Source organism: Bubalus bubalis, chromosome 3 (genome assembly GCF_019923935.1).
Source record: "Bubalus bubalis isolate 160015118507 breed Murrah chromosome 3, NDDB_SH_1, whole genome shotgun sequence".
Taxonomy (NCBI): domain Eukaryota; kingdom Metazoa; phylum Chordata; class Mammalia; order Artiodactyla; family Bovidae; genus Bubalus; species Bubalus bubalis.
Genome location: NC_059159.1, coordinates 119,473,554 through 119,495,278, shown reverse-complemented (window position 1 = coordinate 119,495,278; position 21,725 = coordinate 119,473,554). Strand labels below are relative to the sequence as shown.

Sequence of the window (21,725 nt, the reverse complement as noted above, 5' to 3'; positions counted from 1 at the left end):
TTTAAAAGTGTTGTGGTGGAACTGTTAGGGGTTCACTCGTGGGTTAATTCCTTAGATGTGACCCTTATTATTTTGTCTGTATGCTTTACCTTTCTTCCTGCTTTTAAACCATGTGGGTTTTCAGTCTACAGCTTCTCATTTTGAGATCTTTTTTTTTTCCTAAGTCAGCATCTCCGAATGGAACTGATCAGCTGGAGTATAGGCACTTGGAGTTAAACCTCCATCTCGTAATACAAAGAAGACAGCTGTCATCAAGGTTGGAGTGGTCCCTCACTTCATTTCATTAGCCAGGCCTGTCCTTTACAAGTAGGAGTTAAGAGATAAAGCTCCCTGTGTGTAGAACCTAGATTCCGAGGTGCAAGATTAGCCTTTGTGTTTTTTTTTGTTTGTTTTTATCCTTTGCTCCTTACACAGCACCCTCCTGACCCCTTCCATAGCTGGGCTCGTTGTGGGTTTCTTTCCAGGGCCATGACTAGGGTAGGTGAGTAAGGCATTTGCCTCGGGCACAGAGTTTAAGGGAGGTATCAGAAAGCCTAATTGTTGTTCAGTCGCTCAGTTGTGTCCCACTCTTTGCAGCCCTATGGACAGCTGCACGCCAGGCTTCCCTGTCCTTTACTGTCTCTCGGAGTTTGCTCAGACTCATGCCCCTTGAGTCGATGATGCCATCCAACCATCAAGCTTTTTAAATATTTTTAAAGCTTGAAATCAAAGCCAAAAAACCCGTGAGGAACAAAATGCCAGCATTTTATGTAGGGGCAGAATCTAACAGGGTTGGGAATAGGGTGAGGTGAGGCCAGGGAGGCACATGTGGGGTCAGAGAGCCGCCCTCCCCTCCTCTTTGCTCTGCATCTCCAGAGGACAGGGCAAGGTGGAATGTCCCAGTGATTTGTGGGATCTATCTTGGTGTAAGATAGAGCTGACTGAAGTCACTTATTAGGGACCCTGTTAGTGATGGGGTGGGTCATTAACAAGTTGCCTGGACCCTGGTTTCCTGCTCTGAGAAGAGGGTGATGAGACTAGACAGACTCTGACGTAGAGCTCTGCCCTGCAGAGGGGACTCACTCCTCCAGAGCAAGGAGCATCCTCCACCGGACTTCGAACCCAGCTCCGTGTATATGTCAGCTGAGGAGAATCTGTCTGGAGGCTTCAGAGGTCCCTTCAAACAGTGTTTATTAAGAAACACAGAAAGGAAAATCTGTTCCTTTAGCAAATATTTAAATAAGTATCTTGTGTGGTAGTTTCACTAAAGATATATTCAGTTACTGGCTCCTGGAACCATTTTGAGTTTCCCTAGATCTGAGTCTTCGACTTGTCTATTAAACTTTTGTGGTCTCCAGGCTTGGATTAAATTTGAGGAAACTAAGAAACTGACTGGGCTCTCATTAAGCCTTGACTGACTCAGTCATCTCCTATGCCCCCTGCCCCCGACCCTTCCCTTCCCTGGTACTTAGCTGTTGCTTCAGATTTTTTAAAATTGAAATTCTTAGGACCAGTACATTTGATGTGGAGTATTTGGTGTAATGGTCTTTAATTAAATTTTAGACAGCTGTTCTGGGAGGTTGGCTGATTTGACAAGATTAGGCATTTATAGCTTCAAAAATAGTGTTCGATAATAGAACTGGTGAATTCTGTAGTAAGAAATGTGCCATAGGATTGTTCCATGAATATGGCTTGGTGCTTGAGAGAGAGAGAGAGAGAGAGAGAGAGAGAGAGAGAGAGTGTGTGTGTGTGTGTGTGTGTGTGTGTAGGCATGAGTCCCTCAAGTGTGGGAGAGATTTTCTAACTTTTTTCTGAGGCATGGTTTGATTGGAAAAATGAAAAAAGTTTACACTGAAATTTTAACATAAATTAAGAGATTCCTGTATTACTATTCACTTGGCTAAAGAAAAAAAAATGATTTCTAAAATTGTTTGCAAGAACACAGTGATTACAGAACTATTCAATTTATAGATCACCCAGTCACTGTAATGCTTTCTGTGAAACTACAAGAAATGTTGACACAAAGTTTTACCAACTAACCTGTGATTTCAAACAAGTGTGTATTTCATTATTTTACATTTCAATTTTTGGTACCTAGTAAATTTTTAATTCTATTTGCCTACTTTAAAGCAGCATAGCAGTCATAACCATGAGAATATTGTTTACCTTCATCCCTGCCCCCCCATGTTTTCATACTAGATATAACAAACACATTTTTCTAGTTTTTCTAGTAGCATTATTTGCTACTTGGTCATTCTTTGACCACAAAATATGTTTTCCGGAAAAGGGAAGGATGAAGGCTATTTTGAGTATAAGGAAAATCAAACCAGAAGAATTCTTTTCATTGAATCAGCTTTTCCACTTGCCAAGTAGAGGAAAAATTGCTATTAAGTGTGGTGGGTGTGCATTGCTGTGCATGCTGAAAGGGGTACTATACCTATTTTCAGTAGATTCTCATTAGACAGTCATTATTCATTTGATAGTGGAATTAGTTGTCTTAGAGAACATAGGTACATTTGAACTTGTATGTCCAAATCATGCTACTTGTTAAACTGCTGAAATAAATACAGGTGGTACTAGGCTGGGGTTTTGTTTTGTTTTGTTTTCTTTTTTCCCCTCTGCTGCATGACTTGAGGAATCTTAGTTCCCCAGCCAGGGATTGAACCTGCACCTTCAGCAGTGAAAGCATGGAATCTTAACCATTGGACTTCCAGGAAATTGTCTGGGCTGGGTTTGACAGTACTGTCTTCAGTGATCTAACTAGCTTTGTACAGCCTGTCAGTAAAAAGTTAAAAAATGTATCCCCAGACTTGTTTACTTATGAATTGGTAAGTTCTGTAAATATGTTACTATACTGATTGTTGTATACATGTATAATAAATGGGAATTTTAATTGGAGGGGTTAACATCAAATTTCTCACAGCCTCTGTGTTCCCTGTTGGCTTGTCTGGTGTGGCTCTTGGGGCAACCCTGACTCCACGGTCAACATTAACCCACATTGTAAATAGTCTTGGAACGCTCATCCTGGAAGGGAGCATCTTTAAGGGAGTGAATGGGGGGCTTGGGTCTTTTCATCTCTTCGATATGCCCAATTTTTCTAAATTTGACTTCCCACTCAGGTGGTTGCTTCTCTGCCCATCACTCACAGCCTCTGTGTTTGCCTCTGGTCACTGTCCCTGCCAATCTTACCTGGTCACCTCCATCCTCTTCCCTCCAGGTCATTTAATCCAGCCAAATGGGTCCTTTCTTCATACCTAAAACATGCTTTGTGTTTTTCTGTTTTCTTAAATGTCCAGGCTCTTTTGTCAAAGTTCACATGGCCTTCTTCAGTATCCTTCAAGATCCAGTTCAAATACCAACACTACCTTTCTACTTCAAGACCTTCCATGGCTGCTCCCAACAGGAGGCTGTCACATCACTTATTTTTGCTCTGATTTTTGTAGTGGTGTTTTCATGTGCCTTTTTTCTGTTACTTCAACTATGCTGCAGTCTGCTTGAGGCTTGAGTTTGAGATTTGCATCTTTCCCAGTGAGTTTGAGTAGGCATTTAAAAATTAAAAAAGAAAAAAAGGAGTATTTATTTATCTATTTGGCTGTGCCAAGTCTTAGTTGTGGCACGCAGGACCTTTTTTCTTTTTTTTAATGCAGTGTGTGGGATCTTTAGTTGTGGCATGTGGGATTTGGTTCCTCAACCAAGAATTGAACCCAGGCCCCCTGCATTAGGATTGTGGCGTCTTAGCCACTGGACCACCAGGAAAATCCCTGAGTAGGCATTTAAGAAGCATTTATTGTGCCCCTCAGAGCCGGTAGAGTAACAATTTTGGGTCCTGAACCCATATGAAAATCAGGTAAAACCTGCTTGGCAAAAAACCATATGCATTTTGATACACATGCAGCTTTGCCAAACAATTTTGGCTTTTTGTGGACATGTTAAGATCCATCAGCAAGTCCATGGAATCTAGATTAAAAACTTGACTCTAGAGTACCAGTATGAGTCCTTATGATAAAATTAAGAGTGAAATCTGTTTGGTTTCATCAGATGTTTTGTAGGATTACAGTTCTAATCTCATCCAACCACTTTTGCTCAGATGTTTTTCTTTTGAAAAATGATTTATAGTCAAATATCTATAGAGGCTACTTAGAGAAGTTTAATTAGAGTAATACATTTCAGTTTGTAGTAAAAAGGTAAAAAGAGAGAAAACAGAAGTAGTATGTTTCTGAGATCTGGGTTTCCATGTGAATTGAGTGTGTGCATGCTTTACTGCCCTGGGAACCACCATTTATCTCCTAAGGATGACCACAGCCACTAGCAGAGCTGTGGATAAGTTGAGTTACAAGTTTCTTCCAGGGCATTAGACTTGACTTAATCACCAGGTTTCTTAATAATTATACTATTGATTATTTACTTATAGAGGCTTCCCAGGTGGCTCAGTGGTAAAGAACCCACTTGCCAGTGCAGGAGACGCGGGTTTAATCCCTAAGTTGGGAAGATCCCCTGGAGAAGGAAATGACAACCCACTGCAGTATTCTTGCCTGAAAAATTGCATGAACAGAGGAGCCTGGTGGGCTACAGTCCATGGGGTTGCAGAGAGTCAGACCCGACTAAGCATGGGCATGATTTACTTGTCTTTACAGAGTTCATTCCCCTACCCCAAACATTTTGCTATGAAGAGTTTCATATATACAGAAGAGGAGAAAGAAATGTAAAGTGAACACCCTGTATTATACCCACCTATTTGATCCCAGGAGTCTGTAAAGTAGCATTTTTGTAATATCTCTGTCTGTCCCATATTTTGCATAGAGCACTTGCCTTCTGCTCACCCTGAAAGATAAATAGGTGATTCAAGCCTTTCTTTAGCAACCTTTGAGGCCGGTGCACATAGAAGGGGAGTTTCTCCAAGTATACACCATCTGAATAGGTGTTTATCGCATTTTGTAACATTTTCCTTCTAACTTGCCCTTTGTGTTTTTGGCGTGATTGTATTAGATGATCCACCATTATGTGGTGTTGGGGTGCTTGCTCTTATGCTCTCATCTGAAAGCAGAGGTTGGTACTTAAAAAAGCCAGATTCCCCTTCCCCTTTTGGAGCTTGATAATGCACGTTTCAGATGTGATCAGCAAATTCACCAGGGGAACAGCTTTAGTGTTGATAGGTAGGAAACTGGGAAGGACTCTGATCAGGACTCTGATTTTGAACTTTGTGTGAATGGAAGCTCTCCTGATGGAGAATTTAAGGTGGCCTCTCAGATGCTGTGGGTGTTACTAGGATGTGGATTGCCAGAGACCAAAACCTCTTTGAAGATCCTGGCATGAGGAGGAGGCTCTCCATCGCTGGGGCCTCTAGGAGCACAGCCTTTGTCCTCTGTGCCCTCTTGATGCCTTGAGCAAATAGCTGGGCAGAGCCTCTCACAAGTAAGGTGACTGGCCAGTGTATTGACACTCACAGACACGATAAAAAACTGCATTAGGAGGTGAGCCACTGGGATTTGCAGTAAATATATTACAGAACACAAGTGACTTGCCGATACTGCTTGTTTAGCAGTTTGCAAGGGCAATGGCAGTATGGATTTTTGAATTAGAAGGGAAGGGCTGTTCTTTCTCTGTGCAGGAACATCTAGTTGATGGCTGGGGAGAAAATTGATTTAGAGAACAAAATGCAGCCGCCTTTATTTGTGCCATTTGAAAGGCTTCTATGGATTAGTGAGTGTAAATAAAAAGGTTGCTTTTGGTTTAGGAAAGGGGGTCTTAAACATTGATCTGCATCTTGGTCTGGTATGGAAAGAAAAATGGTTGGGCCCCTGGGATGGAGGAAGGGCATCTGATCCCCATGCAACCTGCAGCTACAGGTGCCCACTCAGTTCTCAGACACTTGTCTGTTTCAGCACTTTGGCTTTCAAAAGGCAGCTTCTTGGGTCTATTATTGTTGTTATTGTTTAGTCGCTAAGTCGTGTCAGACTCTTTGAAACCCCATGGACTGTATCCCTCCTGGCTCCTCTGTCTTTGGGATTTCCCAGGCAAAATACTAGAGTGGGTTGCCATTTCCTTCTCCCAGGGATCTTCCCGACTCAGGCTTCGAACCCATGTCTGTTGCATTGGCAGGCAGATTCTTTACTACTGGGCCACCAGGAGTAAGCTTATTTGAGACATGAGAGTAAATATTCTTAGCTCCATGTATTGGGCCACATGTGCCCTAGAAATTGTACAGTATGTTGTTATTGAGTCACTAAGTCATGGCCGACTCCTTTTGCAACTCCATGGATTGTATCCCGCCAGACTCTTCAGTTCATGAGATTTCCCAGTCAAGAGTACCGGAGTAGGTAGCCATTTCCTTCTCTAAGGGATCTTCCTGACCCAAGGAACAAACCCTTGTCTCCTGCATTGCAGGCGAATTCTTTACCACTAAGCCACCTAGGAACTCTGTAAATCCTTCCAGCCTCCTGTGGATATTAATTATTCCCCCTTGCAAAGGAAAAAAACAGGCAAGAAGGTTAGGGGATGACAGTAGCATCTACTGTATAGGGTAGTTATCAGGATTGAGTGAGTTTCTGTGCGCAGGAGCCTGTACTTGGGCAGTCTCAGGACAGCTGTTCTCAGAATCTGTTATTGACTCTATTATTGATTCCTTTTAAACTATACACTCAATTTGGAATTCTAGGCCATGCTCCCTATTGTTTTTCCAAGTCCAGTTTCCTTCCTTCCTGCATCTGAACTGTTTGCTTTCCAGTATTTCCCCTCAAAGTTTTTATTGTTTGTTTACTTTTAAGATCGGGAGCATTTATCGGTAGGTTCAAAAGGGCATTTTTTTTTCCTCTCTTTTTTTAATCTCCTGTTGGCAGCCTCTATGGTGGCTCAGTGGTAAACGAATCCACCTGGAGTCCAGGAGATGTAGGAGATGAGGGCTTGATCCTTGGGTCGGGAAGATCCCCTGGAGGAGGAAATGGCAACACACTCCAGTATTCTTACCAGGAAAATCCCATGGACAGAGGAGCCTGGCAGATTACAGTCTGTAGGGTTGAAAAGAGTCGGACACAACTGAGCACACACATACGTACACACGCACACGTATGTGCTCTAGAGGAATTAAGGTGCTTTATTTAAGTCAAACAGCAAAAGGTGCCCTTGGAAGGCAACAGCGTTAAGTAGTTAATACAGCTACCAGTGAGAATAGTTTTGTGTTGAGTTTTTTCATTTATGGGGATGGGTGAACAACAGAGAACAGATTTGGTTCATTTTTATCGAAGTGAGTTCTGGCAGAATAAAGGATGGGAGGTGTGTTTCTTTTGATGTAACGTAGAAAATCAAATTTTGAATTGGAAGATAATTTTATTATCCTGAAAAAAAAGGTGTGTGGATAAATTAAAGATAGTTGTTGCTTTGTTGGAGAAAGGGAGGAAAAAAACGTGTGTCTTGATGACATATACACACATACAGTTTTTTGGTTTATTTTTTTATTGAAGGATAATTGCTTTACAATATTGTGTTGGTTTCTGCCATACATCTACATGAATCAGCCACAGTTATACATATGTTCCCTCCCTCCTGAACCGCGCCTCTCCTCCACCCCCCATCTACCTCCCCATCCCACCCCTCTGCTGCTGCTGCTAAGTTGCTTCAGTCATGCCCAACTCTGTGTGATTCCATACATGGCAGCCCACCAGGCTCCCCCGTCCCTGGGATTCTCCAGGTGAGAACACTGGAGTGGGTTGCCATTTCCTTCGCCAGTCCTACCCCTCTAGGTTGTCACAAAGCACTGGGTTGAGCTCCCAGTGTCACTCAGCAAATGCCCACTTGCTGTCTGTTTTACATATGGTAATATATGTTTCCATGCTGTTCTCTCAATTTGTCCCACCCTTTCCTTTCCCCACTGTGTCCACAGCCTGTTCTCTGTGTCTCTGTCTCCATTGCTGCCCTGCAAATAGAATCATCAGTACCATCTTTATAGATTTCATATGCATGCGTTAATATGCAATATTTGTGTTTCTCTTTCTGACTTACTTCACCCTATGTAATAGGCTCTAGGTTCATTCACCTCATTTAGGACTAATTGCCAATGAAACAACTGACAAAGGATTAGTCTCCAAAATATACAAGCAACTCATGCAGTGCAATACCAGAAAAACAAACAACCCAGTCAAAAAGTGGGCAAAAGACCTGAACAGACATTTCTCCAAAGAAGACATACAGAGGGCCAACAGACACCTGAAAATATGCTCCACATCACTCATTGTTAGAGAAATGCAAATCAAAAAAGTGCAATGAGGTGTTATCTCAAACACCAGTCAGAATGGCCATCATTAAAAAATCTACAAACAAAATTGCTAGAGAGAAAGTGAAGAAAAGGGAACCCTCTTACACAGTTGGTGGGAATGTAAATTGATATGTATAGTTTTCTTTGGCTATGAAAATTCTGGAGTGCATGCAAAAGTTTGAGTAGATGTGTTGCAGTATTTTCCACGTACTCCATGGGCTTGAGATTTTTGTAGACTGTCAGTTCACAATTGCTACTTAAGTGCTAGTATTTGAGGAAGCAGGAAGACACACACACACCCACAAAACCCACAGGAGGGAGAGAAAAGCAGGGCCATTGGGATTGGATGGACCGGAAGTTAGACTGTTGACTCTTACTGCCAGGCATGATGCAGTAGCAACTTTTTGTAAGTATTTGGGTTAAAAGAGGACACACCTGGACAAATTGTGCCAGTGCCTGCTCTCACGTTTGCTTAAAACCCCTGCTGCCTACTGACTTCGGTGTGCTGAGATGCCCCACGTTGTGGCTCTGTGTTTAGCTCAAGTCCTAAAGTCCTCCGAGTGTCCGTAGGCGAAGCATGAAGTTCTTGACAACCCCTTGGCCTGCCAGTTGGCCCGGGTTGCAGAGCCTTTTCGTTTTCTAAGCTGGCTGGCCCTCTTACAGTGCCTGGACCCTGTGCTCCCTCGGAGCCAGTGTCCTTGTAGAGCTCCCGAGAAGATTGGAATTGGACCATTGAAATGTGTCCAACTCGTGTCCCTTTTTAGCTCACCAAAGGCCAAAATCATACCACTAACAAGAGCGGCTGACTTCTGAATCTTACCAAAAAATCTCTATTTCATAATTGATTATTCTGAATGCTGTGACTGTTCTGAATTCATGAATTAAATGAAATTAATGGGGTGTCACATTTCGACTGGATTTCTCTAGGGATACAGAGATTTTTGAACTGGTTGCTAAATCTGGATTCATTCTTACTTTTTACAATGCACAGGGTCAGATGTGGCTTACAGAAGGAGCCCGGCAGGGCAGTGGTGGCACACCGCTGTCACCTTGTGCGGCCGTTGTTTTGCTCATGATTTTATCACAAGGTCAAGTACCCACAAAAGCTGAGGTTTTTATTTTAGTATTACTTTTTCTGATCAACTCGTTGGTTTCCCTCAAAATGCTGAAATTGCTCAAGATTTACATGGAATGGGTACCAACTGTTGCTTTGCAAATTAAAACAGTATAAAAGGGAAGGGGCTTTTGGGTAGACTTTGCACAGTGAGGATATTGGTGTTGACATCACTTAGAGTTTGGAGTGTAGTTTGAAGACCAGATTCTACTGTTTGTCGCATACTGGTTAATATGGCCGTAAAGAGGAGATGAATGTGGCTACTTTTCCAAGTCTATTACTCAGGAGGACTGTAAATTTGATTGGCTGTTACAATTCTAGCAGAATCATTCGATTTGAGAGCAATAGAAAGATAAGATATCCAATTACCCAAATGATTTGCAGGGTTAGCCAACGTTGTCATGGAGACACGAGTTGGAACAAATTAAATTTCAAGCAATAAAATAATCTTAAAGCCCGTCTGGGAACAAGAAAATTTGGCAGTGGCACTTACCTGAATTGAATCTTAGCTTGACACGATGTTGTTTGACATTGATATACTGTGGGGGCCTAAACTTACATATGGACCTTCACAAAGGAGCTTGACCAAACCAGGGAAGAGGAGTATTAGCGTAAAGTCAGGGTATTAACATTTATTCCGTGGCTTAAGTGGTAATTAGGCTCTGGGTTCCCAGGAATATTTTGTATTTAATGATTGAAATGCTTTAATAATGATTAAGCAGCATTAATTGGACACTTGGAAGAAAAAAGATTCCTCAGCAGCACACAGCTTTTGGAACTGCTGTTCTCCTTTGTGTTAGCAGACGTAATAGAAATCGTGTGGATGTCTTTTGGTGGGGGGGCGGAGGTGTGTGAGCATGCATATATTTGCATGTACAAATAAGGAGATTTTTGGCACATGCCCCTGCAACTGCAGACGATTCTCCATATTCGTTAGAATTTCTCCTTTGCAGTACTGCTCGCAGACTGGAAAATTGCTTTCTAAACTTGAGCTGATGCCCTAAAACCTGAGTAAGTGTCAGTCTGGGGCTTAGAAGGTTATTTCCCCTTATTAACGTATTGTTTAACTGGTTCCTGGCTTGTGCGGTGGATTTGAAAACAGCAGAGTAGCCCAGAAGGAGGGAGGCTTTTTATCCACATGTCTATTAGACAGATGGAGATGGAAATTGGTCTGAGGTCAAGCCATTTGCAGCGTTCTCACAGCCTTCGATTTTCCTCTCATCCTCACCGCAGATCATCTCAAATGATTCAGTAATGACCAAAAGTGCAACATTGACCTTTATTCCCTGGTGGATTACTGTGTTTCACAGTCCAAATGGCAGGAAGTCTATTCTGTTCTTCCAGAAGAAGCTCGACATTATTGAGCCAGCCGAGCCCTGTGGGAACCATGCGAGTGCAGACCCGTGTAACACAATACGTGGGTTAAATTTGGTTTCTTATGCTCTGGGAAACAAGAATTGACATGTCTTGAACTCACATAATTAATGGAAGAATATCTAGGATGCTTTCTAAAAACACACAAGCACAAAAATTGATTTGTCCACTTGTAAAATAACTGGTGAATGATAGGAGTGGTAACTTCTGATGGCCCCTGGTTTATAAATTGTTCTCGCTTGAATTATCCAGTATTCTTTCAGTATTCTTTCATCCCTTCTTGTTTAATTCTTCCCTGGTAAATGTTAGACAACACATGACATTGATGTGTCATTTTAAAATTACAAGGTGATATGACGGCATAAAGGGGCTTTTCTTTAAATACTTTTAATTATATATATATTTGTGGTCAATCCATGTAGCCCTGACTAAATTATCTTCAGACAGCACACTTTTTACCCCCTGAAAGTAGCTTGATTGTTATGTTGGAGAAGTGATGATTATTTTTCTTACTGCTTAGATTTCTCTGTGGATCGTATTGTGATGCAATGTGATGAACAGGTGCTTTGTTTAAGAATTAACTTGTATTTATTTATGTGTGCTGGGTCTTAGTTGTGGCATGTGGGATCTAGTTCCTCAACCAGGGATTGACCCAGGCCTCCTACATTGGGAGTCTGAACCACTGGGCCACCATGGAAGTCCCTTAATTTGTGTTCAAAATGCTGTTTCTCTTTGCATCCACCTGCATGGCCAAGTTAATATCCTGTGGCTCTTGAGTGTACTAATGAACTCTGTCATCTAGGATCCTTGTGCTTACCATCTTATAAATACTTAAAAGTTTTTCCAAAAGGTGATGCTTTGAACACAATTTTCACCAGCCCATCAGATTTCATTTTTTGTAAATTAATACTTTACTTTTGGCTGCATTAGGTCTTTGTCTCTTTGAGTGGGCTTCCTGTAGTTGTGGTGAGTGGGGGCCACTCTCCAGCTGCAGTGCACAGGCTTCTCTCGCGGCTCACGGGCTCTACAGCACGGGCTCGTTCGTCGTGGTGCATGGACTTACTTGTCCCACAGCATGTGGGATCTTCCAGATCAGGGCTCACACCCGTGTCCCTTGCATTGGCAGGTGGATTCTTAACTACTGGACCACCAGGAAAGTCCCCAGATTTCATTTTAATTATGATCTAAGGTGCTTTTGAGAAAGTAATTTTTTCCTTCACTTTTGATGTCACTGTGCACATTTTTTTTTCCCCCTCAAACTTTGATGCTTTTCTGGCACTGCTAGGTTCAGCAGAGGACTGTCCTGAGGCAGAAGCCCAACCCCAGTCTGCAATAGAGCCCCCTCCCTTCAGATTCATCCTCTGGCCACTCTAGGGGGTAACTTGCATTCTGGAGTTTCTTGGCACATGATGTTGATGGAAAAGAGAGCCCCAGGTTTCAACTGGGAATGCCAGGAACCTTGTCTTCCTTCCCAAAGGACCACCTCTCCAGCAGTTCAGCCTGTGAGGAGTCAGGCCCAGAGATGGGGCTTTCCACCTGAGACTTGAGTTTGGGACTCAAGGATGGCCTTATCAGTGCATACACACACACGTGTCTTTCTGACTTGGGCCATTCTCCTGCATGTCACATGGCTTTGATGGCGTAGACCTCTTGATGAAGTAGCTGCTTTTCCCAGGAAGTTGCTCTGGAACAAGAGTGGCAGCCATCCTTCATGTGTATGGGTCATTCTGCTGCAGCGTGCTTATAAAATTAGGGAGCCACTGTTCATGGTCCATTCAGGCAGGAGATTCCCTTCCCACCATCTAGATTGGCTGACGATTCCAACCTTTTAGGGAAACATTCATACCTATCCAGTGATCTCCAGATAAGATGTGGGGAGAGGGTATGATGAGAAATACTAAAGCTGATGATAAATTGTGCTTTATAGTTGTGTGCACTGGATGTTTGCTTTATCGTGATGGGGGGCAGGGGCACAGTGATGCAGACTGTTGGAAGCCAGTACCATCCAGAAACGGGTTTGTTGTTGTTTAGTCGCTAAGTCACGTCCAACTCTTTGTGACCCCTTGACCTGTAGCCTGCCAGACTCTGCTGTCCATAGGATTTCCCAGGCAAGAATACTGGGACCCTTTCCTTCACCAAGGGATCTTCCCAACCTAGGGATAGAACCCTCATCTCCTAAATGGGCAGCTGGATTCTTCACCACTGAGCCACAGGGAAACAGACCTAAAAGTTTGCTCTGATTAAAAAGAAAGGGTTTAAGTGTTATTACAAAGAAAGTAACTTTCCAAGTTTTGAACCAAGACCATTCTCATAAACCCGGTTTTCAGAGGCTACTTGGTTTTTGCATATTCTTGTGCAGTCTTTGTCTTTACGTATGCATATTTTATTTTCGTAATTGTAATTTTAGCCTTCGTGCCATGATGATGTAGCCGGTTCTTCCTCCCACTGATCTTCCTGCTGTTGTATGATACTATCTAATTTCTCATGAGCTCCCTAAACGACTAAGCCCTGTGAAGAGGGTGAAAGGTGTAGGCTTGCTCTCTTTCCATTCCCAGAACAATAGGTGATTAATTCATAGTATTGTTCCATGGTTCACCCCGTGGAGTTTGTCTTGAAACCCTTTTTGTGGCACAACAGAGCGCATTTTCCTCTGACACCACCAAACGCTGTCTTTTTGCATCATGAAACGAGTCAGAACGATTTCTTGTGAGCAGCACTTTCTGAACTCCGCAACAAGGGTTTCTGAATAATGGAAATGTGCTGTTTAGGCACTGAAACAGCTGCGATGCTTTTGTCAAGGATGCATCTTTACCAAAATGACAAATTAAAGCCCAAATGTTCTGCTTGGCAACAGTTGGGTCAAAACATTTAAGTCATTAATTAGAAGGAACTGAAGGGGGAAGAATTTACACAAATACACAGCATTGGAGACTCAACTTCATCTTGGAAAATGCAACTGAATTCTTTAAAAAAAAAAAAAAGAGGACAGCCCTCAAGTGGGGCCTGCCAAGCTTGTCATTTGCAAATAAATCAGAAAACTGTCATTGCAGGAAGGAGGACCAATGAATAGAGTTGCTTTGTCCTTCTTTGATGGGCCCCACACTCAAGCCTGCTATTAAAAATGAATGCATTCAAGAGGCTCTGCATTAAGGACATAAACAATTAAGGGCACTTGAGTTGCTCTGCTGAGAGCTGCTGCGAAGATCCGAGAGCTTTCTCCGAAGATGCAGGCCCCTGCGATCTGCCTCACAAGGAGCCAGAGAATGGGAGCAATTAGTGTTGCTATCTCCGCCCAGGCAGCCTTCAGCAGGTTTTTCTTTCCCTTTATTTTAACCCCTCCTTGCTCTGAGAGAAACTGTGAGTATGAAAGGTGAGCAGTGGAAGGAGGGAGTCGGCGCCCTGTTGGAAAGGGCTGGGGTCTAGAATGTGCTTGTAGAAGCTGCCAGATGAGGAGGAGGCGGAACATGAAAGTTATGATCTGCCTGTAATTGGCGACTTTGTATTCTGATTAATTGAGCCACTGAAGGGGTTCTGTCATCTGGCCCTCTTTGTTTTGCTTTAATTATCGGGTTGAAGAAGGGATGAGATTACATTGTCATGGGTGGACTCATTTAAATGAATATAGTTTGAGGTTTCCCACAGTAGGCAAATGGCTTGCTCCAGCCTCGGTTTATGTTCTTGCCTTGGTCTGATTTTCTAAAAAGGCGTGGAGAAAGGCGATCGTCTCTCTCTGTGGCAAGGCTTTGGAGAGAGACAGATCTGACCTCCCTTCCTGCTTAATTCTGACCCTGGGCGAGTTATTTTAACCTTTCCGGTCCAGTCTCCAAGGGTACCCACACTAACTGACATTTAGAGCCTGTGTGTAATTGGAGCTCAGGTGTGTTAAGCAGTAGACGCTGCCTCTGTCATGATTATTCAATTTCCAAGGTTCTCAAAGTGTGGTCCCCGGTCCAGAAATCTGCAGAGCACCTGGGACCTTGTTAGAAAGGCAGATGCTGGGGCCCCAGACCTCCTGGCTCAGAAATTCTTTGAGTGGGTCCAGCTGTCTGTTTTATCAAACCCTTCAAGTGAACCTGGGGCACTCTTATTAAACATGATAACCTCATGATCAGTATATCCTCAACTTAAAGAGATCTCAAGTCCTTTTCATTTGGATTTCCCCCAAATCGTGGCTAGTCATTTATCTCCGTCATTATATTTTAAACAGAAAAGCTACTCTGATGCATTAGAATTTCTGATAAAATTCCTTTTTCATGAGTGTGCTGGTGAAGCAAGGTGTTAGTCTGATGCGTAGTTATTGTTCTGAAGGCGATCTCTAGCCCAAGAAGCCTTTTCCCCTTCTAAAGGGGTGGGCAGAGTACTGGAAGATTATTTGCAGAGTTTTGCATAGATGATTTTGGGTATGCACTATCAGGCAAACATCTTGAATTATCTTTAGGTACATCAGAGACAATGTTCAGGAAATGAGAGATGTATTTGTGGCTTTGTTTTCGTGGATTCTGCTTCATTGGTGGGCCAGGTTGTCTGAAGTTAGTGCTGAGGCACTAATTCTCTTTGCCTCTGAAGGGCGAGACAGAGGTGTGCAGTTTGGCTGCTGTTTTTTATTTAAGGTTTGCAGTTTAGGACTGAGGCTCCTTGTGAAATGCCTCCTTTGCTTTGCACTGTACTTCTGCCCAAGGCAGCAGGAGTCCAGTGACCCTGTCACTGACATACGGTGGCCACGTGTTGTGGTCCTGTCGTTGGCTCAGCAGTGACATGGCCTTGTGCTGCTGTGGCCCTGTGTGGGCTCTATTGCTTTGCATACAAAGCTGAGTGTTTAAGCTTTGTTTCTGGTCTAGAGTATGTTCCAATTTCCCACTTCCACTTCCCTGGAGAAAGAGCTAGGCAGTGAACGTGGCTTCTTATCTTTATGATCCTGGGCAAATCGTTTCATTTAGGTATTTGCTTCTCCATGTGTGATAGGATGATTGTGAGAGGGCTGGGCACCCAAAGGGTGTCAGGGTTTGTCAGCATCCTTATGACTCAGGGCCAGGGTCCATCACAGGAGTGGGGAGCCTGATCACCCTTCCCCATTGAATAATACATTCAAACGGTAAATCAAGGGCAGGCGACATCTGCAAGGTCACTCTTGGGGGAAACAAGGCATTGATAATGCTGCCATTGCAGGATAATCACTGGTTTTATTTGGGGTATCAAATTACAGTGCTTTGCCACATGCATATGTTGTTAAGAAAAACAAAACAAAACACAAACACATGAACACCACAGCTTTGTTCTCCTCCTGGTTCATCTAGTAAATATGTTGGCTATTTAAGCATCATTATCATAAATATGACTTTAAAATGGTTACCTGCCATGCCTTTGGGTTGATGTCGTGTATTTAACCGTTCTCCTAGTACTAGACAACTGATTTATCAGGAGGGCAAATGTTAAGTTTTTCAAAAACTCTGCAGATGGTTGTGATGTGTCGAGCTACTGTTATATCTTTACCTGACTTTTTCTCTTTTGCTTTGAAACTTATGCTGCAGTGAGCAGCTTCATGCATGGAATGCTTTTCATTTGAACTATTTCCTTAGGATAAATTCTTAGCTGTGGGAAGCCTTACCAAAAGGTTTGAATAATTTCATGCTCTTGAAACGCATTGCCCAGTTGCTTTCCAAGATGACTGTACCAATTTACTCTGTCATCAGTAATGTATGATTGCTCCAGTTTCCCAGAAGACTCATCAGCTTTTGATTTCATTAATTTTTTAAAAAATAAGCTAACATAACTGGTGCAGAATGACCCACCTTACTTAGAACTGCATTTGCATTTTATTTGGTTGCTGCTGAGGCTGAACATTTTTTCTGGATTGAAGGCTGTCATTTCACAGACTCTGAACCTTCTAGTCAGAAGGGATTTAGAGATTATTTATTTCCTTTTGTGTGCTTTGTTTTCATGTTCTTGCCCGTTTATCTTTTGCCAGATACTTATGACCAGCTCTCCACTGTGTTTTTCTCTTGGCCTCCCGCTTGGTTCGAGGAAACCAAAAGATCAGTTTGCCAGCCCTCAGCATAAGCGGCATTTTTTATGATCCATCAATTTGCAATTTAATGGTGGTGGAGTTTCCCCTCCCTAAGCTGACTTTGGGCAGGGTGCCATTGGATTGCTTTGAGACCCATGGGCAATTTACTGTTAAGCAGCCCTCGCCCTGCTTTGAGCCTCCAACAACCCTCATTATATATTACTCGGTGTGTAGTGGAGATCAGTGGGCAGCCGTTGGAAAGCGGGCTGGCTCTTCAGTCTGGTAATTAGATGAGGTGGAAGGAATATGAAAAGGTGGAGAGCTGAGCTTTTAGGAATCGTGAAGTCCAAAAACGTAAGTTCAGATGCTCAGAAGATCATATCTTCGGTTTAAGAGTTCGGTTCATTGCTGGCCTTTGAGATATTTGACCTGTTTAACTCTGTTAAAATATACATGTATCTGAATCTTGCGGGCTTCCCAGATGGCTCAACGGTAAAGAGTTCACCTGCAATGCAGGAGATGCAGGTTCGATGCCTAGGTCAGGGAGATCTGCTGGAGAAGGAAATGACAATCCATTCCAGTATACTTTCCTGGAAAATCCCATGGATAGAGAGGAGCCTGGCAGGCTACAGTCCATGGGGGTTGCAAAGAGTCAGACATGACAGAGCGACTAAGCAACAACAGCAACCTGACTCTTGTACTGAGATGTGATTTCTTATTGTAAACAGAGCCTTTTCCTAACACTGGTTAGGAATGGTTTATGTAGTTCCATGTTGGTCATTGAGTTTAGGATGTATGGGGATTCTGTTTTGGTTCTGTAAGGCATTCCTTTGAAAGTTCCAAATGTGGAAAGGGTATCCTGTGGTCAGTTTTGATGGGGAGGGTTCAGCGAGGAGCTGAATCAGGAGTCTTCTCCTGCTTCCCTGTTGGGTTAAGATGCATGATGCCAGCCTTGATGCTGGAAGCTGTAGGAAATTGTCCAGAAGCTTCATGTCATATGTGATTTTCAACATTTAATCTTAGTTTATTTACTAAATAAAGTTAAATTGCTCTGGTGGGTCTTGAAGGGCCTAGAGTTTGTTTATTGGTGTTACAGGGGAAAGGCAGCTTCTCTTTGGGTTTGAGGTCGTTCTTAAAAGATTGGGATGAGAGCACAGCACTTTGTAATAGTGCAGCTGTAGTTTACATATTAGCTTATGTGATTCTGATAAATCACTGAAGTAGATTGGTGATAAGAGACCTGGCGCTTAGCCATTGAAGTGACTTAACTCAGGACACTTAGTACTACTTTGCTGATATGCAAACCCAAGTTCTTGGATTATGAGGGCTGACTCATCACCATAAGCAAATCAGTGAGAAAGGAGTTGGCACTGATGAGAATAAAAGCTGGTTCTGGGGACTTCCCTGGTGGTCCAGTGGTTAGGAATCTGCTTGCCAGTGCAGGAGACAGAGGTCGGATCCCTGCTCTGGGAAGATCCCACGTGCTGCAGGGCAACTAAGCCATGAGTTGCAGCTACCAAAGCATGAGCACAGCAATGAAGACTCAGTGTAGCCAAAAATAAAATAACACATAATGCACTTTAAAAAAAGCTGGTTCTGAACAGACGCACTCCTGCTGCCTCGGTGGGTGCTTGCCGTCCCTGAGGCAAGGCCTGATGCTGGGGCCTTGACCAAGCTGGTAAGTTTTTGGGCGCAATGTTTCCATGCAAATCTGGTTTGGGTCTGGCTCTTGAATGCTGACTTAGTGTTGTTGCCTTACATGGTGTCAGAAATACAGACACAGGGTAAGTTTACTTATAAACAATATGTCTGTTAGCAGGTACCAAATACATCTTCAGTTTGGGTCAGGAAAATGATTTCTAGGTGGAAAACACAGTTAGCCTGCAGTTTTTTGTTTTTTGTTTTTTGTTTTTTCCTTCCATTGAAGTTGTCTGGTCTTTGGAAGAGGTAGAAAGAAGGCAGTCTGAAAAGGTTATGGGACTTTCTCAACACCTGCTTAAGCAGGGTCAACTATCCAGTCTAACCTGCTTGTAAACTCTGTGGTCAGGAATAGAAGCACAGGTAGAGAACACTACTACTCGTTAATTTGTGCTAAGTTCTTGTCAGAATATCCTTATGTTGAAGCAAGAGATGATGCTGGAGGATCGCTGTCAGTTGTCATCCAGACTGTTTGAAGGGCGGCAGTGGTGGTGATGTGTTAGACCTCCCAGAGCACTGTCAGGGAGATCAGATGCATCCTCACGCTGCCAGGAGCAGGGACTCTACAGCTGGCTCAGAGAATTGCAAGGTAAACCAGAGGTGAGGTTGGAAGCTAGTTTCCTGGCTCAAGGTCAAGCTCACTTGTCAGAGGATGGTTTTAAGATTAGGGATTAGAGACCTGGCAGAGGAAGGAGACAGCTGGGACAAGATCTTTCTCTGTTGTTCTTGTTTCTGTTTCTTTTCCAAACCGTTTATTTAGAATTCCCAGGACAAATGGTATGGCTTTTGATGTTTCTGCATCAGTTTGAGCTTTGATCTTTAACACTCGTCCTCCTGTTGCAGTCTTAGCTGCTCTAACCCAATTTATGTGGTCTGTGCTCTTAATCCGTACTTCTTTTATTTTCCTCTTAATATTAAAGGATTAATATTAAAGGTTTATGAGTTCGTTTCATTTAGACCAGGTCTTAACTGTCCCCTGACAGTGAAGTTCACTTCTACCTTGAAGCCACTCTGTGTAATAACATATATAATTATTAATTAAAGAGGAGATCATCTTTCCTTCTTAAACTAAAATAAATTCCATGTAGGTCAAGTAATTAAATGTAGAAAGTACAGCCGTAGCAGCACTAGAGGAAAATTAAGAATGGCTTCTTTAATTTGGGAGTGTTCTAATCCTCACCCAAAGGCCAGGAACATAGGAAGGCTATTCTTTAGTCCGACCATGTAAAAACGTAGTTATGTATAGCAAAAAACCCATACTAAGCAAGGTTGAAAGACAGGTGACAAGGTGGAAAGACCGTGGAAAAGTTAGTATTTATCTTATAGGAGGAACTACTACAAAAAGACAAGGTTGAATAAATACCAAAGGAAAAATAAAGTGGGCCAATCAATATATGAAAAGATGTTTAACTTCAGGAAGAATCGGAGTAATGCAAATAAAAATGAGATCATTTTTTAATCTATTAGATGGATAAAGATTTTAAAAAGGTCAGTGAAACGCAGTATTGACACTGGGTGGGGGAGCAAGCACCATCATAGAGGGATAATATAAACTGGTAAGCTTCTCTGCTGGGCAGTTTATCAGCATGCATTACAGTTTAAAATATGCAGACACTTTGACCTAGCAATTTCACTTCTAGAGATTCCTTTTAGAGATCTAGGGAAAGGGTTATTTGATGTAGAGCGTGTAATTGTGGAATATTAGGTGAAAAATAAATATCCCCCGATGTTGGGAGTGTTCAGACACCTGACTGCTTGTGTAGTGGGATATATTGATGATGTTCTTACTTATATCTGTTTTTATGGAATGGAAGGGTGTCCATGACAGGTTTGAGTGGAAGGAACAAATTGCAGAAGAGCAGCATACCTCATGGGATCCGTTGATATCAAGGTGTCTCTCTCCACTCTGGGCTTGTGCACACACAGATAATGAGAGCCTGGGGGGTTGCTTCCCAGGATCACCACAGAATTATTGTGGTTGTCTCTGGGTGGCAGACTTAGTTCTTGTGTATTTCTGTGCAGTATACATCTGTGGATATGTACTCAGAGTGAGCAGATGTCATTTTTAACATAGGAAAACATGAAGAGAATTTTGGAGGCCGGGTAAGAACAGAATGCTGTTGGAATGTATGGCAGGTGGAAAGTGGGGAGCAAGGACCTCAGACCCCACAAAGGGCATCTCTGCCTCTTTATGTCTACCCAAACATACAGGGTAGAACCTTGTTGCAAAGGCAAGGGTAGCTGGCCCATACTTTCCAGGAGAGCCATGACCTTGTGTTCACTTGAGTGGGTGGCTGTGATCAAACGAGCTACGTGGGGCTGACCCGGTTTTGTGATTGCACCTGGTACAGCTGTGCCCTTTTTGCATATATGTATCTGTTAGCTCCACTTGTTCAAGCAAGGTCATGGGATTGTTCTCTATACCAGTGATTTCCCTTTCCAGTACATTTCTTCCAATGCACGGTCTGTAACCCTGTCTCAGTGGTGGTCAGGGAGAATTGAGTTGGATTGGCATAAATCCAATCCCATAAAAGGAAAGGCTTGTTGCTCAGTTAACTGGAATCATCTCAGAGGACAAAAGGCAGCTCTTTTTTATGTACTTGATTATACAGTTCCTGAGGTTTCTACTTTATCTCACTTATTCCATTCTGTCTTTCTCAAGGGCATGGGCTGTGCTCTTCTTATTTTTTTTCTCCCCATAGTCCTTTTCATTGCCTAGTTCAGTAATAGAGGTGGCATCAGTAAACATTGACACAGAAATGACGAAATATATACATAAGGTCAACCTGGGACTCTTCAGATGTCTTTCCCCCTCCACCCCCCAAAACAGAACTGTTCTTCAGAGTTAGAGGAAAGCAGGGCTCCTTTGCATTGCTGCAGGGTGTTGGAGAGGGGGTGGGCAGGGGGAGCGTTCCTAGTCTGGGAGCAGAGCACACTGTATTCCCTCCTTTGCCAACTTGTCCCTCTTCCAGAGGGACTCCTGTGCCCTTGGAGCTGAGCAGGGATTATTCCTCCTTGCTCTAGAATAGCCTGTGCCACAAACACTCAGGACACATTTTCTTAAACTCAGTGGAACCGTGGGCTCCTGGCATTTGATGCTGAGTTGTGGTAAAACTTGACAGATATCTAGAACCCCTTGTCTTGACTGTCTGGATTTGAGTCTGTTTCAGCGGTGTTTTCTAGGCTTGTTTGAAATTTTGAAACTTGGTGAAGGCTTACTAACATTAAAGTTCAATTTCAGTTGTGCAAGAGTTGAAACAAGTGGAAGGAGGTCTTCCACTCCCACTCTGGACCTCAACTTGAGAGCT

General features: G+C 42.9%; 1 protein-coding gene across 6 annotated transcripts in view; it reads left to right on the top strand.

The window, feature by feature from the left end:
• Positions 1–21,725, top strand: part of TLE1 (TLE family member 1, transcriptional corepressor) — a 92,386-nt gene that overhangs the window by 6,695 nt on the left and 63,966 nt on the right. The window lies entirely within an intron of this gene.